Source organism: Phoca vitulina, unplaced genomic scaffold (genome assembly GCF_004348235.1).
Source record: "Phoca vitulina isolate PV1807 unplaced genomic scaffold, GSC_HSeal_1.0 scaffold3, whole genome shotgun sequence".
NCBI lineage: Eukaryota > Metazoa > Chordata > Mammalia > Carnivora > Phocidae > Phoca > Phoca vitulina.
Genome location: NW_022589706.1, coordinates 30,391,195 through 30,403,917, shown reverse-complemented (window position 1 = coordinate 30,403,917; position 12,723 = coordinate 30,391,195). Strand labels below are relative to the sequence as shown.

At 37.0% G+C, this 12,723-nt stretch overlaps 1 long non-coding RNA gene across 1 annotated transcript in view; it reads right to left on the bottom strand.

The window, feature by feature from the left end:
• LOC116629944 overlaps positions 1-12,723 on the bottom strand; it is a 124,135-nt gene extending 111,412 nt beyond the window's left edge. The window contains exons 1-2 of the long non-coding RNA XR_004298848.1: positions 12,372-12,723; positions 11,459-11,529 (exon numbers count right to left, since the gene is read on the bottom strand). This is a non-coding gene — a long non-coding RNA (uncharacterized LOC116629944). The remainder of the gene's footprint in view (positions 1-11,458; positions 11,530-12,371) is intronic.

Here is a 12,723-nt window from a genome sequence, read left to right as displayed (position 1 = left end):
ATGCATTCAATGCACCCAACTGATCCCACAGGTAAACTGGTAGCCTGCAAAGTGGGATGGCTGTTCTCTCTAAAATAGCAGGAAGAATCAGAGGCAGGAAGAGCTAGTGAGAAATGCACAAAGTGGGAAAATTCATGGAGTTCCCCAGCTTCTGATTTTCTCAGTGCAAGGGCATTCCAGGATAACAGAACAAACTATTCCCCTCCAGCAGCAACAGTATCTGCAGTCTGAGTCAGAAGCTCAGGCAGTTGAATGTACTAAGAGAAAATAAGAGAACAGAGCTCAAGGGAACAGACTGCATTGCTCCAAGATGCACTCTATATGCCTAAGCAAGCTGCCTAGATGCCTGTGTCTGGATGGAAGGAAGCGGCTTCCTTGACCTTGGCTGGTAGATTTTACTGGGTATCTGTCAGGGCTTTCAAAACTTCTCAGTGTTCCAAACAAGAGAGATCAGACGCCAAAGCTGCAACACAAGGAGGCAGTTGTTTGGACAGAAAGCTGCAAGGCAGATCAATTTTACCCTTAAGTGGTGCAATCTCTCTGGCTTTTGAATGCCTGCCAAGTTCTTTAGGCTTCTTCAAGGTAACCAATCCAAGTAATTCACTCACTGTTTCAACGCTCTCAATTGCCAGTAGTTCCAAGACATACTGTGTTGTGATAAAACAAAAACAAAAACAAAAGTCTCCCTATTTATTTCCCAATGCCAGAAAACAATCCGAAGTGAAATTGAGAGAATGTGAGATCCTCCTATTATTTAGAATGAAATATTCACTGGAGCAGGTTTTTGGCCGCATGGAAATTTCAATAAGCATGCTACTCCTTTTATTACCTCTCACTGAAAGTGGCATCTCATTTCTCACACACACACATTCCCTCAACATCTTATCTCATATGTTATGGAAACAGACATTGAAAAGGAAATACCCATGTTTTACCCTATAAATTTTCACACTATCTAATCTGTAAAGGAAAACCAGAAGCAACAAGATATCTTGTAGGTCAGAGTAAAATGTTTCCTTTCACCGTGACTGTTCATTATGCTAACATTGAGCATAATGAGCACATTTTCCCTAGCTTTATATTCAATTTATCTGCAAAGAATTGCTGAAAGTGAAAGAATTCTGAGCCTTTACTGGATGTGTAATAATATTAACCTATTATTATTAATTTTTAGGTATGAGAGTAGTACTTTTTAAGGTCAGTGATTTTGATCTCATGCAGGAACGAAGCTTCCTACATAACAGAAGAGGAGGAATATATAAGGTCTACAAAACAAATTGCCTCAGTGTCTTTTGTAAGAAAGGTATTCAGAAAATTACTCAGCAGAAAAAGCTTTCTTATATGTCATAGAGCAAAAAAGAAATATCCTCTTATTTTCCATTTGATATAATCCTTTTCAGAGACTCCCAAAGCTCTTAACAAAGTACATTTCATGTCGTTTTTACAGCTGTGTTCTGGGAATTAAAGACATGGGGGAGTGAAGGGCATTGTGGACTCTCTCTCCCACCCCTCAGCCCTCTGCCAAGGCAGTGTGGACAGGCTCAGACCAGAGATGTAAGCCTGGGTCCCAATGGCACACCTGAGGACAACTAAGGAGTCGATCTGGAAAAAAAAAAAAAAAGAAACAAAACATCCTTTCCAAATATGCAGAGTAGAATTACACTGTACGATGTATAAAAATGTTTTTAAAAATGTAAAACTAGTCTCCCCAACAGATACTACTAATTACAAAAGGATAAAGTGTAAGCTTACGGCGGAGCAACCCAGCAGTCTCCACCTTAACCAGGCGATCAAAGTTAACATCGACAGTATTGGGGTGTCCGCATCATGCGCCTCCTGATAGATGCGCTGAGAATAACACAACCTCACTTCTGCGATAATCTTGCCAAAACCACAAGGAGGCTTCAGACACACCCAGATGGAAGGATATTGCACAAAACAACTGGCCTCTACTCTTCAAAAATGTCAAGATCATGAAGATACATGAAATACAAAGAAAGAACTGGTACAGATTACAGAAGACAGAAGGAACACGACAACTGAAGGCAACACTCTGGAGAGTGAACATTATTGGGACAAATGTTCAAATCTGAATAAGGTCTAGAGATTACAGACCAGTATCATTTTAATATTAAACTCCTGATTTTAATCATTGTGTTGTGGTTATGTAAAAGAATACACTTATTTTAAGAACTACACACTGAACTACTTAGGAGAAAGGGGTATCATGTCAGCAAATTACTCTCAAACTATTCAGAAAAACAATACAGAGGATAAAGCAAATACGGTAAAATGTTCTTTGTTATATTTTAACAGCTTTCTATAAATCTCAAACATCAAAATTATGTATAAAATTTGTAATATAAAACATGAAGATAACTATAGTTTCCATAGTCCAAGGGGAAAGGAAAAAAAAATAGCTTAATCCATTCACAGGGTATCTCTTTGAGGGAATACTGTAGTTTCTAGACTTGCTTCCCTGTCCCACTGTCCTTTCTTTTCTCTCCCAAATGCTTAAACCTTCAGTCCCAACTTCCATTTCTACTTAAGAAAACCCCCATTCTCTTGAAACCAGTGCAATACATTGGATTTAGTAGCCTATTTCCCAAATATTGAATAACTCAGTCCAGAATGAAATAGTGAGGGTTGTAAATGGATGAATAGTGGTACTTTAAGGACCTGCCCAGTAGGACATCCTTCCCTTGGTGCAAGACAACAACATGCCTCCTCATTCTTCCTGCTCAATTAAAAAATAAAAACTGTATCAAATTGGCGCATCTCTCTTTTTCTCACACACACACACCCTAAGAACAAGGAGTGATTTTCTGAGACAACACAGAATAGGTTCATACTGAAGAAGAGAGAGTTCCCTAAAACTTGAATAATCTTCACACAGTCCCTCTTTCAGCAAGAAGACCGCACTTGTCATTATTAATGTGCATTCCAACTACTGCTTTCATATTCATCCTCCAGTTTCCTAAACACAGAGAGGGGTCTGTTGGTGAGGAACAAAAATCCATTGCTTCAAACAACAGTTATCTGTCCTTGCTTGCCAAGTTATGGCTACCAAAAGACCCAGGAGAAACTCTGGAATTAAAGCTTTTCTATACCTTAGCCTAGATTAATATTCTAGGTTGTGAGTTCTCATAGCAGTCAGTAGGAGAGCATATCACCATCTCACCATAAGAACTGCAGGGGAGTTGTAGGGGGAATGGCTTATGGAGTGAGGATTTGGAACAGCCAGGCTCCACCCTACTTCTGGGGTCTTTGTTCAATGTTTCCTCTTCTAAGAATCCATCCCTAATCTTAACATGTGCTCTCAATTCTCCTTTTAGGACACCTCTCCATTTCTCCCTTTGCTTCCATTCCAATTGCTACCATGCTCATTCAGGTCCCTCGACTATAAGCTCAGACCTTAAAATTAAAAGGAACCAATTAGAAAAAGCCTTGGATGATAAATAAAACCCAGTCCAACACCATTAAGAACTATACACACTAGTACTATCAGGAAAAAGTATGAAAATAATTTGAAGTAGAATAATACAGTAATAAATTAGCTGAAACCAATCAAATGGACTAAGTGCAAATTTCCGTATATGAAGAGAAGTATGAGGTAACAGAGGACTTGAATCTAGAGAACTAAGGCCCATTGACAGCCAAAGATGTAAGACAAATTTCAAGGGTATCGGTAGTTCCAGAGCTCAGATATCCCAGATGATATCTCTGGTTAATATTCAGCTTCAGCTAATTTAAAATGTAACCTCCAGAAGCACTTCTAATGCTAACCCTAAAATTGTTTGGATGATATAATGGTTTCCAAGAGAATTAGTAGCTTTAAACTTGGAGAATTAAGTGTATATATATATATATATACTTTATATATATATATGCTTATCATATATGTGTATATATGATTAAGTAAGTCAAACCTGTAAGTCAAGTAAGTCAAACCTATCTTTTAGTAAAGTTTAGAAATAATCAAGAAAATTTGACCCATTACAAAACATGTCATGCTTGTGATTCCAAATTAAATTGATGGGACTGGAAAACTGATTTATATCCAAGATTTTATGCTGAAATCCATCAGCTTTAGAAAATTTTAAAAAGTTTAGAGAAAGAAAATTTAAGAAAATTTAAGAAAATTAAGGGTTATTTTATAGGCTAAATTTATCCTATTAAAATGGTTACTTAAATACTGGAAACATTCTTACAAATGACTAAGTGACTTAGAAAGAAAATAAAATTCAACTTCATAAGTGTAATTTAAAATGCTTAAGGGAGTTTTAGCTTACGAATGGAATCAAACATTAATCAACCACGTCCTTAAAAGTAATTCTTAAAATGTGCTAGATTTTTAAATAGAATAAAATGATCGAGTTAAATTTTAAAGCTCAAGGAAGAACTGTATTTTAACGTATGTATTTAGTATATTAAATATTAATTTTAAAAAATAAAGTTTGCTCTAGATAATCTTTTTGGGGTCCAAAAGCCATCATTAAGAACACAGAAAACTCCTATTGACAAGAAGGCCACAGTAGCTTCATAACATGGTGTGGGCCTTTTCCCTCAAAATATAGTCTATGCACAGCTGACAGACTGATGTTCCCAAAATGCCATTATGTAATATCTCTCTTCAGAAACCTCTAATTCTTTGTCTTTCCCTTTTCTGGTTTAAACACAGAAAAAAACTGAAATAGAAGATCTATGTTTCTATTCCACCCATTGCTTTGTCTCTTTTTCACCCCTAAGATTCTATTTGTTTTTAACCAGGAAGTCACCTTAATAACTAAGTTACTGCTTCATTAAATTAATTTCCCTATCTTCTGTACTCAATACTATTTTCAACTATCATTTAATAAATTTTCCGTTAAGCCCCAGCCATTAAAAACCTGTTTCATCAAGCCTGTTTCTAAAATGAAGCAAACTCTTTTTCTTTTCTTATAAATATTTAAAAACACAATTTGAACAAAACATAGTTTCATTATGATGTCCATGAAGAACTCCAGGATTTTAATAATGCAACCTTGAGAATGATTTCTGAGATTTAATCGAAAGTGTGGCAGAGATTGTTGACTGCCTACCCTCAACGCCATTCTCTCCTTCCTCACTGGTAACAGAATGCCAAGTTTCATCCAGGTGCATTGCCAATTGAATAAAAACCTAAATTTCCCAGCCTTCTGTTCAGCCATGGCCATGTTACTAAGTCCTAGCTAATAAGATATGAACATAACTTTCATGTAAGATTTCAGTAATGGATGCTTTAAAGCACGGTGGGGTCCCTTTTTATCCTTATTCCATTCCCCATCTTCAATGTGGATGTTATGGCTGGCACAACAGAAGCTCCCCAGGACCCTGAGATGACCTTGAGGTTGGAAACCACTTGTTAGCATCACAGAGCAGAAAGGGAAGACCCCACATCTCTGATGTCAGCAGACAGCCTATCTTCAGACTTCTTTTATGTGACAAGAAATAAGCTTCAATCTCGTATAAACCACTGTTATTTTGGGTTTTTTTATTATGTGCAATTGAACCTTTTTCTAAATGACATATAGAGGCACATTTTTTAACATGTTAATAAATACTACTAATGAGCATTCTTGCAACAAGTCTCTTAAATATCAATAAATAGCATTAAAAGATAAACTCTTCCATTAATTAATCAGATGTTCAAATATAACATTCACATAGCATCTTTCAAAGAAAGTAGCAAAGGCAATCTCCCCTCTTCAAATGTCAGAAATTGATTCAATAAGAAATTGACTCAACATCTATAAAGTTCTTATATAGCCATTATCTATAACTATACAGAGAAGATTATCTATTTTTTTCAGATAAACATGTCCTTTATTCTCTATAGTCCCATAAGTATTACTAAAAATGCCTTATGCTGTATTCAAGTTTTTTTTTTTAAATCACCTTTTCCTCTGTTAAGTGAACAGATCTTTGGCATCTCCAACTTGGTGTCTCTGCTTCTAATTCATGCTCCACATTCTATTATCACAAGAATCTTTTTTAAAACACAATTCTATCATGTCCCCGAGTCTACACTGCCTCCCCTTCACTTTGTGCATGTGGTCCATCACCTTTGCTGGTTTGCATGGTGCTCCTTCATTTGGTTCCTGTACTTATCCAAATTTAATTCATAATTCCCAACCCGTAGGCTTCCCTTTGCCTCCTGCACTCTCCTTGTACATCAAGAACAAGTCAGAAGCCAACAGGAGCCAGAAGTAGGTATAAGATTAAGCCAACGGGCATTGGGACCACGCTGCATCTTGACTGTGGTGGTAGATACATGGGGGTATACATTTGTCAAACCCATCACCTTGTACGTTTAAATGGCTGCATTTTATATACATTAACTTTCTGTAAAGTTGAAGGGGAAAAAAGTTAAGTAGGAGTCAGTAGCCTTGTCAATGGAAAACCGAGAGGCTATGCAGGCAACAGATTGAAGCAATCTCAGAAGATACATGGCTTCTGAAAGCATGAGTGGGGTCAGAACAGCATGGATGCAAGAACAGGAGGAAAGAGGTTCCAATTTAGTAGGCTGAGGTTAGTTTTTAGAGTAAAACCAAATAAAAAAAAAAAATAGACAATACAGGCAGGGAAGAGGAGCCCCCATTTGAAGTCTGGCAGAAGCAAGCCCACCTATACAAAAGGTCCAAGCATCAGCTCTCCTACTCAGCCCTAGTTCACTATGCTCCTACTTCCAATATCTCCAGCCCCACAAACCTTGAATCTGTAGTGAGCTTACTTTCTTTGTATCTTTTCTTCACAGTGTTCCCCCACCTTCTTTTCTTTGGGATTACTAAAATGTAATCCTGGATTGATTCACATTCTCCATTAAGTGGATCTCCTCAGAGTTCAAAGTTGGCAAGAAACTACAGTGATAAATAATCCCTCTTTCCAGCAGATGTTGTTTCTGATTTTTTGGGATCCGAGGGAAAAAAAATTGTGATTTTCCAATAAATTTGCTAAACACTGCAATGAATTATGAACTTGAGCAGAGGATATATCATCCAAGAGGCCAAAACGCATTTGGCAAATATTTCATATTTGAAAGTTATGGCTTATTTCAATTAATCAGGAAACTATTTTTTTAGGTTTGGCATTCTCTCTCAATTAAAAGTCATGGAATTACAAAATTATATTTGGTAATTTTAATTATTCATCTCATTTACTATTCTACTCAATTTTTAATGAAAATTCTGAGATTTTCCTTTCAATAAATTTTTCCTCAGTATTGTCATCTTTCCTCCCTGAAATAGCACCTAATTGACATGGCAAGAAAAAAAGTGAGATTTCCTTGGGTGTTTCTTTTTGTTTCCAATATTGGGTTTCTGGGCAACACCAAAGAAATGAATTATAATAAAATTTCTTGCCTTCACTGGTTATCTTTTCCATACAACAAACATCATACTTTTTTCAATATAAAAGCCATAGCATCCAGTAGAAACAAAATTTTTGTACAGTTTTAGATCTTTGACAAACACACATATAAGCAAATTTGAAGAGTTCTAGATATAATGTGAAAGCCCAGAAATACTTCATAGGACAATCAATATATACAGGTGTAGACTATCTTTCCTTAGAGTATGATATATAGTTCTGATTTTATATTTATTTACATCATTATTTGAGCAATGTCACAAGTTCTGGACGGGACTGGAACCTAGCTGTTTTACCTCAATCTCCAATACTCAGCTCAGTTTTCTAGAACACAGTGGGTATCAATAAAGTGTATTGCATGCATGGAGAAAAAGTATCTCAAGTTATACATAACAACCATACCAAGGGGCAAGAGGAAACTTTTGGAAGTGATAGATATATGTTCATTATCTTCAATGTGGTGATGGTCTCATAGGTACATACCTATGTCCAACCTTGTCAAATTCTATACTTTAAGCAGATGAAGTTTATTGCCTGTCAATTATACCTCAATAAAGCTGCTTTTTAAAATGCCAAAATCCATGACAATACCATGCTAAATGTATTATCCATAAAGTTCACGGAGTATATTACAATAATATTTTACAGAGGATCAGCATTACTAGAATGTTGTTCATTAACTTTTGGGGAAAAAAAAACAGCACTTCTGATTAGGTACTAGTTTTCAATTCCTGGCTATGACAAGAAAGAATCTTTTAAAGTAAAAATCTTACCATTTAATTAGTCTCTTATCAGTTTGAAATAAGAGGTATGAATTTAAGATCTCAACACCAGGATTGTTTTCCCTTGAATATTCATTTACTTTCAGAGTAAAATATTCAGTAACGTTTTTCCTAAAAGATTGTATGTGAACTGAATGCTATTTTAAATATAATGGATGATAGAATTTAAAATTTCTATTAAAAGTCCTATCATATAATACAAATCCACATTTTAAAACTCTAGTTTCATTTAAACAAAAGTATTTTCAATTACAGTGAAGAAAAAAATCATTGTACTTTTAGTTGGAAATTCCAAGTATATGAAGTTGATAATAATGTTTAAAGACATTATAATTTTGAATTAAAACCTTACTAAGGTGTTTGAACAGAGAATGATGATACAGTCATGAGAAATGAATCACAGCCATGAGAGAAAGTATTGATTTTATCATTATGAGTAAGAATAAGTGCCTGAATTATTCAATGACAACGGATTTAGAGCTTTTAGTTGAAATCAGTTTGTTTTTAAAATTTCATCACTTAATTTTGACAAAAGCCAATACGGTATTCATAAGATTTTTCTGATCTCAAGTACTTCATGGCAAATATGCTCTAAATTATTTCACATAAATAATTCTGACAAAGTAATATATTCCAGTATATATGTTTATGAAGGGCATAACTTATCATCTCTTCAAATAGAATGCTACCTATTCTTCTACTGATGTCCACTGTCCAATCTGAGGGGACCAGATCATTCACAGTATACACAGTTTTCAGTTCATTCATTCATTCTACAAATATTTATTGGTACTGTGCCATACGACAGACACTAACTAGAATAAGACTAACGTAGTAAGACCTATTTCTCATAAACAGGTAAACAAGCAAGTAAGAAAACTTCAGATAGAGGTTAAGTGCTAGGAGAAAGACAGAATAAGACAATGTGGTGGTGGCTGGCACTGGGGGAAGGGGGGTAATCTAAGCTGGGGGGAGTTGTGGAATAATCTGAGCCCAATGATCAAATGAGGGTGCAGAGGGAGATGAATCTGAGAGGCAGGCAAGGAGAAAATCATAAAGGGCTTGAGTTTCATTCCAAGTGCTATGGGAAGCCAATGAAGAGTCTTGAGAAATAACATAAACCAATTTGTGTTTTAAAATAATAACCACAGCTTCTAGAAAATGAATGGGTGACAAAAATAAAAGCAGACAGATCCGTTAAGAGGTTATTATAGGTGAGAGATCATGGTGACTTGTACAAGAGTGGCAAAGATGAAGGGAAGTAGATAGAATTAAGATATATTTTGGAAACAGAGCCTGAAGAATTTGCTGGTTTATTGGAGGACAGTGCATGTAAGGGATGGTGACAGAAAGAGAGCAATTAAGATGGGAAGACTTGGGAAACACGCCTTACAAATCTAATAATATAATATGTTAACTCTACACTATCTGTTGAATCAACATAACACCAACTATGCATTAAAGGTAATAAGCATCTTTTCTTACAATAACCAGGTAGCTTTGCAATTTGATAGAATGTTATGTCATATTTTAACCTCAATTTTAAACTAAAAAATATAATTATCTACAATTTAAGATTAATTTACCTAATTATTTTGAGCATCTGCAAAAGAATTTAGAGTATACTGGCCAGCACCATTCAGTGTCTGTATTTTATGGGAGTGTGGAAATCAACCTTCCACACCTCAGTCCTAATTGGATGCAGGGTTCTCAGGCATGTCTCTACCTTCAGGCCACAAGTTCGCAAAGCATTTCTGTCTGTATTATAAATCAGCAAATTAGTAAGCATTCCTCTCTCATTTTTTGACTATGAGTTCCTCCCAAAGGAGACCAAATTCTTAATCCTTGGTGGCCCCAAACAATAACCAACTCAGGCAATATCAGGTAAGTGAAAACCCACCAAGGTAGGAATATCCTCTGACATCTCTTTTTGAATTTCTGGACTTGGTAATTTTTTGGCTGACAACTCCAAAGACATTTTTTAACATCTTTATTAAGCTCTAATTCACATAACATGCAATTCACTCATTTAAAGTGTACAGATTTCCAGGGAGAAGATTTGTTATAGCCAAACTGATCTCTCTGTTCCTCCCAAGGATATATGCTTCTCTATCATTCCATTTCCCTTAAACATTCACTAAACAATCATTGTTGCGTATTTACTATATGCCAAGCATTCCTATCTGAAATAATGTCTCCTTTCCATTTCTACAGCCTTAACTCTGACTTGAAGACCCAGTTTAATCATGTTGATCATCTCAGCTCTTGGACTCTCTCCTTCTCTCAATGTCTGTAGGTTATTGGACATTAAGTATCAGCCATTTTGTTACATTGCTGGTTAACTTTCACATGTCCATTGTCATTGTCACCTAGCACTCTGGCTTGGCACCTCACACATTTTATGCATTTAATGTATATCTTGTGGAGGATGATAAAACCTGGTCCTTGGAAAAGCTGTCCTTGAATAACCCTCTTCCTTCTAAATCTACCAATAGTGTAGTCATAGGACCTGAAAGCTTTGAAATGATCTTGCTGACATCTGAATTGTACTACAGATTCTGTGACAAGGTCATGTTGCTGGAACCAGAGTTCCCTGCCAGGGGCTGGCACATTGCACTTTGCTCAACAATGGATGAGGAAATTATCTGAGACGGCTTTGAAATCAAGCAGATGCAGATTAGTGCGATATTCTATGTCAATCAGGTTTCTGACCTAAAAAAAATGTGTGTGATTTCTAGCAATCAGGAATGAGTGGTTTTTCAGAAATGAGTTAGTTGGGATACTCTTACCATTACGGATAAAGTGACAGAATAATCTGGGAGGGGACACACAGTGAGCTACAGACTATAACCATGCAATGATCTTCTCTATACGAAAAGCAGTTGTCATTTCCTGTATGAATGGCACACCTTGTCAATTTTGCTGATGGCTTGTTAATGGGTCACACACACACACAGAGAAACATATAAAATGGATTGCTCTATGGAAAACAGAGGTGGCGGCATCCACAGAGCTCCCTTCAGTTAATTATTATTTGTAAATAAGCAGAACTGAGCTTCATTTGAGGGCTTGTTAGGAATTACAAAGGTGATTGTTCGTGAATCGAATACTGGCATGCTGCTGTGCACTGATTTTGAATAAAAACTGGCTCTGGCTTTATATAAAATTACACATAAAATGTTAATCATAAAAGCACAGCATTATCTCTAGTTTCTGTTCACTAACTTTTAAAGCTGTTTTTCTGTTGTTACTGTTTTTGTTGTTTTTTACTGTCTCCATGTTGTACTTACCCTTTTAATTTTGTTCCAGACTCATATTCATCAAGTCAGAGGATGCCTGCTTTATACAGGAGGTCCTGGACCTGGAAGAAATAAAAATGGCCAGTGATAACTGTCCTAAGAAGACTGCACGCTCATTTCTTACTTTTAGAAGAACATACTTGCAAATCATGACCATCACTAGAACACAGTTATCTTGAGCCCTGCTCTACCCTTGCTGATGTTCCATGAATACTGGAAATACATTTTCTTTGTTCTAATCCCAGCCTCTGAATCAGAGCCAAGTAGAGTGGGCTCTTCATAAATATGCATTGACCACCTGACAGGAGTATTAATGTAGGGCAGGGCCCTGATTAGCAAATGTTACCTGCAGGAGGCAAAGGAAATACCACAAATGAAGATAAGATGCTATTAGTAGATTTCATTTTTTCTTGAGGCTTGGGAATAGTCACTATCTCTGTGGTCAAACCTCCCCAGATCTCTCCCTGCAGAATCTGAAAGCAGCTCATATAAAAGGCCTCCATGTAAGGCCTCTCTTCCACTGGGTGCTGGAGGAAGAGCACAAGATGAAGGAAGAAGGAAATTTCTTCTAACTTAATTTATTCCTTTTTTGCCATTTCAGCAGCTCACCAGAATCTACGTAAAACCTTACATCCTAACTCGATGATAAAATCAGCAATAAAAAAAAAAATACCTTACTCGTTTCCATAACTTGTTAGCATGGAACTCGGTATATAAAATAAAAGGTAATGAGGTTACGATGATCTCTAGGATACGAAGGAGATTAAAATCTAGTATTTATTTATGGATTTTATATTAGGACACTCCCCCCCCCCTTTTCAGGTACAACTACTGCACCCAACTTCCTGCAGGTTTGAGTAAAAGCAAAAACCCAAAACAAAAAAAAAAGTGATTTTTGAACCACCTGGCCCAACAGTTGAATTTATTGCAATTCCCGAGCTTTGTCGGGCTGCAGAGCACGCACTGGCGGGACGCACCGGCCCACTCGCAGGCTGTCCAGACGCACCCAGGCACCAGTGGCAGGAGGAGCACCAGCTCCGGGGAAAGCCCGGCCTCAGAGCCTGTTGCTCGTGGGCCAGGAAATGGAGCAAGTGCAGCTCAGGCGGCGGGGGTTGGTGGCCGCCCTGGGAGGCTAGAATTCCACCCAGGCGGCGAACTCGCGGGTCCTTTCCATTGCCCGGGCTGGGACTTAACCCTTAGCGTCCCAACCTCTCTCGCCCCTCGCCGGCCCACTCCGCCCAAACACCACTTCCCAG